Consider the following 6,076-nt stretch of genomic DNA (forward strand, 5'->3'; position numbering starts at 1 on the left):
CCCTAATCCATTGATTGTGTATATATTTTCAAAGCCCTAATCCATTCAATGTGTATATGAATGTGATTTTGATTTTGAATGTGATTTTGATTTCATATCCTATTTGGATTTCCAAAATTTTTTTCTGTAATTTTTTTAGTCTGTCAACTACCTCACAATTTGCCTCTCTCTTTCTCTCTCTCTCTCTCTCTCTCTCTCTCTCTCTCTCTCTCTCTCTCTCTCTCTCTCTCTCTCTCTCTCTCTCTCTCTCTCTGTCTCATATAATAGAGGCACTGTTTGGAAGCCTCAGCCTAAGGGACTCATAGCTTGGAAAACCCAAATGAAACTTTTTCTTCATCTAGGTTAACTTTGGCTCAAAAAGAGATAAAACTCATCTAGCATGGTATGCAAAGATTGAAGTTGTTAAAGTTTTTCTATTTTGGGGTAATATTGTTTCCCTGTCATACATATCATTTTTTGTATTCCATTGGCTACTATTTTTTCTTAATTTATTCATATTAAAATCCTAGGTTCTAGAATGCAGGTAGATTTGAGAGCTGTAAAATGGGTAGTAAATGAGATTTAATTGGAGCAAATCAATTTCGTAGGTTATTAGTTGTTTGCCTTTCTAGTTAGTTCCTTCTTCTTCTATGTCTTTATATTTCTATTTTTTGTGAATGCTTTTTTGCATTTGATCTATGGTGTCTTTTCATGTGTTGTGTTCTACATCTTAGGGTTGCTTTTTTTATTTTGCATTTTTTGTCACAACTTTTTGATTCTATTTTATCATGCAATTTTCTTCTGTTTTTCCTTTCTTCCTTGGTGGAAATGCATAGTTCCATTATTTGGATAAAGAATTTGTTGTTTGGTGATAAGGAAAAAGCATATTGGTTTGTCTTGTAATGCCTCACTTTTTGTTTCAATAAATTGGTGTAAAATTGCTTATGAAAAGTGACAATACTACACATTTAATTTTTATTTTTATGTAAAGTGGGTTTTTTTAGTGAGGTTGAAGCATCGTTGACGTCATTAAATTAGATCTACCATTTGCAGAATGATGTGTTTTGTTCTTTAGTTGTGGGTTAGACAGCTTCTCTGAATTAAAAAAAAAATTATGGCTAATGAAATGTTATTATTTTAAGAATGGTTATTCTAAGATCTCTCTCTCTCTCTCTCTCTCTCTCTCACACACACACACACACACATAACCAGTCACCACCAAACCTTACCTCGCTACAGTAGTTCACTAGCATTGCTCACCGTAAGTCTCATATCACCACTGCCACTGCCACTGCCACCGCCACAGTATAAACAGGTGCTTGCTTTCTCTCTCTCTCCCTTCTTCTATTTCCTCATTTCTCACTCTTACTCTAGGGTTTATATGATTTATTTAGTTTAATTTCCTGTTTAACTTGTTTAGCGGATTTTGCAGTTCTCTTTGTTTTTGTTGGGGGAAAAATTTGGGGTCTTGACAGTTGTGTGTCTTGCTTTGGGGGGTTTAGGACCTGGGTTGATAGTTCTCAAATAACCTGGAATACTCTACTGAGTTTCACTAATGTTGATGAAATTCTTCATATTGGAAACAGGGCTTTGGTCATTAGTGCTAATTCCTGAGTATTAGTGGTGATATATGTGAAGTTCATAGTCAACCTGTTGAGATTTTGCAGTTTAATTTGAATGGTTCTTAGAAGCTTATGATAATTGTGTTTTGTTTAAATTAATTATTACAACTATTTCTGTTACTATAAGGAATTATTGTTAATTGAAGAAATTAAGATTTAAATAATTTGTTGAATGACTCTCATATTCTCAATTTTGACTTCATCGGTTAAATTTTTTTTTTTTTTTTTTTTAATGGTACTGTGTTTCAGGGGTTGAAAATGTAAAACAACCTCCGAACCAATGTATGGATGTTACGGGCAGCATCCTCCTAACAAATAGGACATGTGGCCACAAACAGCATGTAATTCGCACGCATAATTTGAGAGTTAGAGCTGAATAGGACCTGTGGCCACAAATAGGACCTTTGTCATGGTTGATCACTAATCAATTGAAATGCAATGGAGTAAATCCAAAACTCTTCCATATACTTTTCAGTCCGACTACATGGATACAGTACATGTTTTTCTTGATATGGCCACATTATCAAATACTAAAGTTGTTTTCCATGAGAAGAAGAAGAGAGAAGTGACAGAACAATAAAGCAGCAACTCCATTAATATATCTTCTACTGTTCATGGAACTAGATTGAAAGTAAAAAAAAAAATTAAAACAGAAAAACTGTACACAGGACAGATCACAGTCATCACCAAAAGGTTATCAGTCAAGCATTACTACTAGTTTTAAAAAAACATGAATACATAGCTGCATTGAAGCATGCATTTCTGAATACTGATGTGTGCATTTTTTTTTGTAGATGGCTTTTGGCGTGGACTTGTGGATACTCATTTTTTGTGTATGGAGGACAATTTCGACTTTTGTATAATCTTGATAATTTTTTCGTCCTCTACTTTTGTGTGTATTAATATTACTCGTACAAATATTTTTTGGCATCGACTTGATAATTACTGGCGTGGTATGTAGAATTCTTTTTGTTGTAGTACAAATTACGATGGTAATTTGTACCACAACAAATGACCATTTCATATGGTAGTATATATATTTTTTGTACACAGAGGGCTTGATTTTTATAACTTTTGCATATATGTTTTCTATCAAATTATTATTTTAGTTTGGACTATATAGTACAAGTTGGACTATGGTTTGTATGAAATTTTACATTGCCAGTTATACATTTTTGGATAGTTGGAAATGAAATGGATGCTGATCTATTGTGGAATGATTGATAATGTATGTATTGCTTTGTTCATATATGTAATACAGTTTGCATGGAATACATACAGGTTGTAAACAAATTAAAATTTGGAGAGAAAGAATAAATTTTTGCTTTTGGTGACTAATTCATAGGAATAAAGCAAGTATATAATTTAGCGACTAAATAGTTAGTAGCTAAAAAAAGATTTAAAAATATTTTTGGCGACTAAAAGTTTAGTAGCTAAAAAAACAAATCGCACTTTAAGTGACTAAAATGTCTAGTAACTACAAAATTACAAACAAACTACAAAAATATTTTGGCAACTAAAGGTTTGGTAGAAAAAAACAATTCAGCCTTTACGCTACTAAAGGTTTAGTAGCCCAAAAAAAATCAAACATTAGGTGGCTAAATTATTTAGTAGCTAAACAAAAATAACCTAAACAACAAGTCATTTTTGGCGACTAAACAGTTAGTGGCAAAAAACAAATCAAACTTTCGGCGACTAAAAGTTTGGTAGCGAAAAAAAATCAAACTATAGGCGACTAAAATATTTAGTAGCTAAAAAACAATAGCATAACATAAAAAAAAATTATTTGGCTACTAAAATTTTCGTCGTAAAAAATAATTCTCAACTTTTGGTGACAAAAAATTTTAGTTGCTGAAACTGTTATAGATAATTTTCCTTTAATGCTTTTGGTGACTAAAAAATGGTCGGCAATTTATTACTTTAAAAATTTTTTTAGTCGTCAAAAACCTTTCCCGATGATTGGCCACCGACTAACGTGGCAACCAAACCTTTTAGTAGCTATATGACTTTTGACGACCAAAAATTTAGTCATCAAAAATGTTATTTGTTGTACTGAAATTCATGACATAATATTTATTCAATTTTGCTTTTATATAACTATTGTAAAAAGAGTTTTTCAAAAACACTTTTCAGAAAATTCTACTTTCTTGTTTTCCGTATTTTTTTGTTTTTATTGATTTTTTTAATAGTTTAAGCAATTTTTTAATTTTTAGACATGCCTAACATAAATATACCTAAAAAGTAAAAAAATTGTGAAAAAAATCTTTTAAAAATTCACTAAATACCAAAAATATATTAAAAAAAAATACAAAAATTCAATACATTTTTTTTGTATTTTTACGTATTTATTAATTTTTTAAAATATTTTTTCACAAATTTTTTACTTTTTAGATATATCTAAGTAAGGTGCATCTAAAAAAGTAAAAAAAAAAAAATTTGTTTAAAATTTTAAAAATATTCACTAAAAACCAAAAAAAAATACGAAAATCAAAAAACTCAATTTTCAAAAAAAATAATCCAAAAAACTCAAACCAAATACGCTAATTATTTTTCAATAAATTGGAGGAGAGGGAGAACTCAAACTCGTAATCTCCTAGTAAAGTACATGAGTTCTAGCTATTAGACTACGCCCAATCACTAATGTCCACACTATTAAGCCCAACCCAAAATATAATATGTCCATCTGTGTGTAAATCAAAGCCCACTTCCACACAAATTCTAGGAAATTTAGTTGTTTTAACCTCGGGCCCCCATACTGGCCAAGATCGGCCCAACACCGTTCCCTTTAAGTAATGTTTAAAATCCATAGTGAATAGTTTGGAAACGTTCTATCCTATAAAAAAGTAGAGTACAAATGTTGTATCAGAAAAACTATGAAATAAAAATCATAATAAAAAATAATTTAAATTTACACATAATATTATTGCGTGGTTTAAATTCAATTCTATATAGTGGGATTCACACTTAAAATATATCTCAACATCTAACACTTTTTCTAAATATTTTTTTAAATAAATTTTCTAAATACGCATTTTTGTTCACTAAAATTAGTCGATCAAGGAAAATATTTAAATTCTAAACTTTTAAAAAATTTAGTTTTCTTAATGTTTTATTACTTAATTTGATTTATTTTAGGATTGTTGACATCCTTATTTATATATATATACTACAAGATTGGCACACGCTATGTTTGTAAATCTGTTATAGCGACAGTTATCAATTAAAACTGTTAATCGTGATCCGGCTCCATCTATACTAACTCAGAATTTGACTTTATGTAATTAAATAGATATGCTATGATTCGATGTCAGTAATTGTTATAAAAATATGACATATTATTAAATACACATTTTAGCTTAAACCCATCTTCTCTCCCTCGGAAAACTTTACCCTTCTTCTTCTCTTTCCCTTCTTTCGCATTCTTCTCATTCTCCAAATTTATTTTTCATGTAAATTTAATTTTTATAGTATTAATTGCATCAATTTTATATTTAAATTTTTTTATATTTTATTAATTTAGTTCAATTAATAGTCAACGCGCTTTTCTCAAAGGGAAACGATCTAGACCCCACCACCCCCGCACCCCCACACATTTGTGAGAGAGAAGGAGGAGAGAGAGGAGAAAATATATATATATATATATATATATAATGTGTGGCTACAAATCAATTGGAGTTTGTGGGAGTCAAAAATGGTGGGGGTCTCAAGTATTTTCCTTCCTCAAATTAATTGAGGGATTGACGTCGATTTGAAATTCCTTTTTGAATTAATTTTTTTTACTTTTCATTTTGTCAAATTTCTTAACAAATATCATCAATTAAACTAATTAACAATGTGAAAAATTAAGAAATAAAATTGATACAAATTACCGTTGAAGAACAAATCACATATACTATGATTATAATTTGTTCAAAAAATATTAAATTCATAAAATCTTGTATTAGGTATTTAGTGGACAGGTAACATAAAACCCATCATCTTCTTTAGCGTAAAATTATTGCAAGACCAAAACAACACTTTGACTTAGATCTCAACATCCATCATCATAGAGGACAACTACATCATTCAATTCACCCTTTTATGAGCAATGATTTCAAACCTTGTGACCTAAATCATGCATGAAACTTTTAACTCCAACAACATTATGAAATTTCAAGTTAAAGACCTCAAAGTAATTGATTAAAAGGTAATGAAAATGATGGTATAACTTACCCAAGAACATTTAAAAGGGTAACTTACTCCTTCCTTTGTAAAAGCTTTGACCATCCTTTGCATCATTTGCAATAGGAAAATTATTAGGTATATGATGTAGAATTGCCTGCTCCCGATATATATATATATATATATATATAAATTCTCAAAACATATTCAACTTGTTTGGTTTAGATTTTTAGAATTTACTTTTTAGAAAATTAAAATGTTTTGTTTTTCGTATTTTTTTTTCTTTCACTGAATTTTTTAAAATATTCTAAGCA

At 29.6% G+C, this 6,076-nt stretch overlaps 1 long non-coding RNA gene across 1 annotated transcript; it reads left to right on the forward strand.

The window, feature by feature from the left end:
• Positions 1-1,135: 1,135 nt before the first annotated feature.
• LOC145807458 (uncharacterized) lies at positions 1,136-2,717 on the forward strand. The gene is made up of 2 exons (XR_014350573.1): positions 1,136-1,294; positions 2,396-2,717. It is a non-coding gene; the product is annotated as an uncharacterized LOC145807458 (long non-coding RNA).
• The last annotated feature ends 3,359 nt before the right edge of the window (positions 2,718-6,076 follow it).

Source organism: Camellia sinensis, chromosome 14, assembly GCF_055761805.1.
Source record: "Camellia sinensis isolate YWXY chromosome 14, ASM5576180v1, whole genome shotgun sequence".
Classification (NCBI taxonomy): Eukaryota; Viridiplantae; Streptophyta; class Magnoliopsida; order Ericales; family Theaceae; genus Camellia; species Camellia sinensis.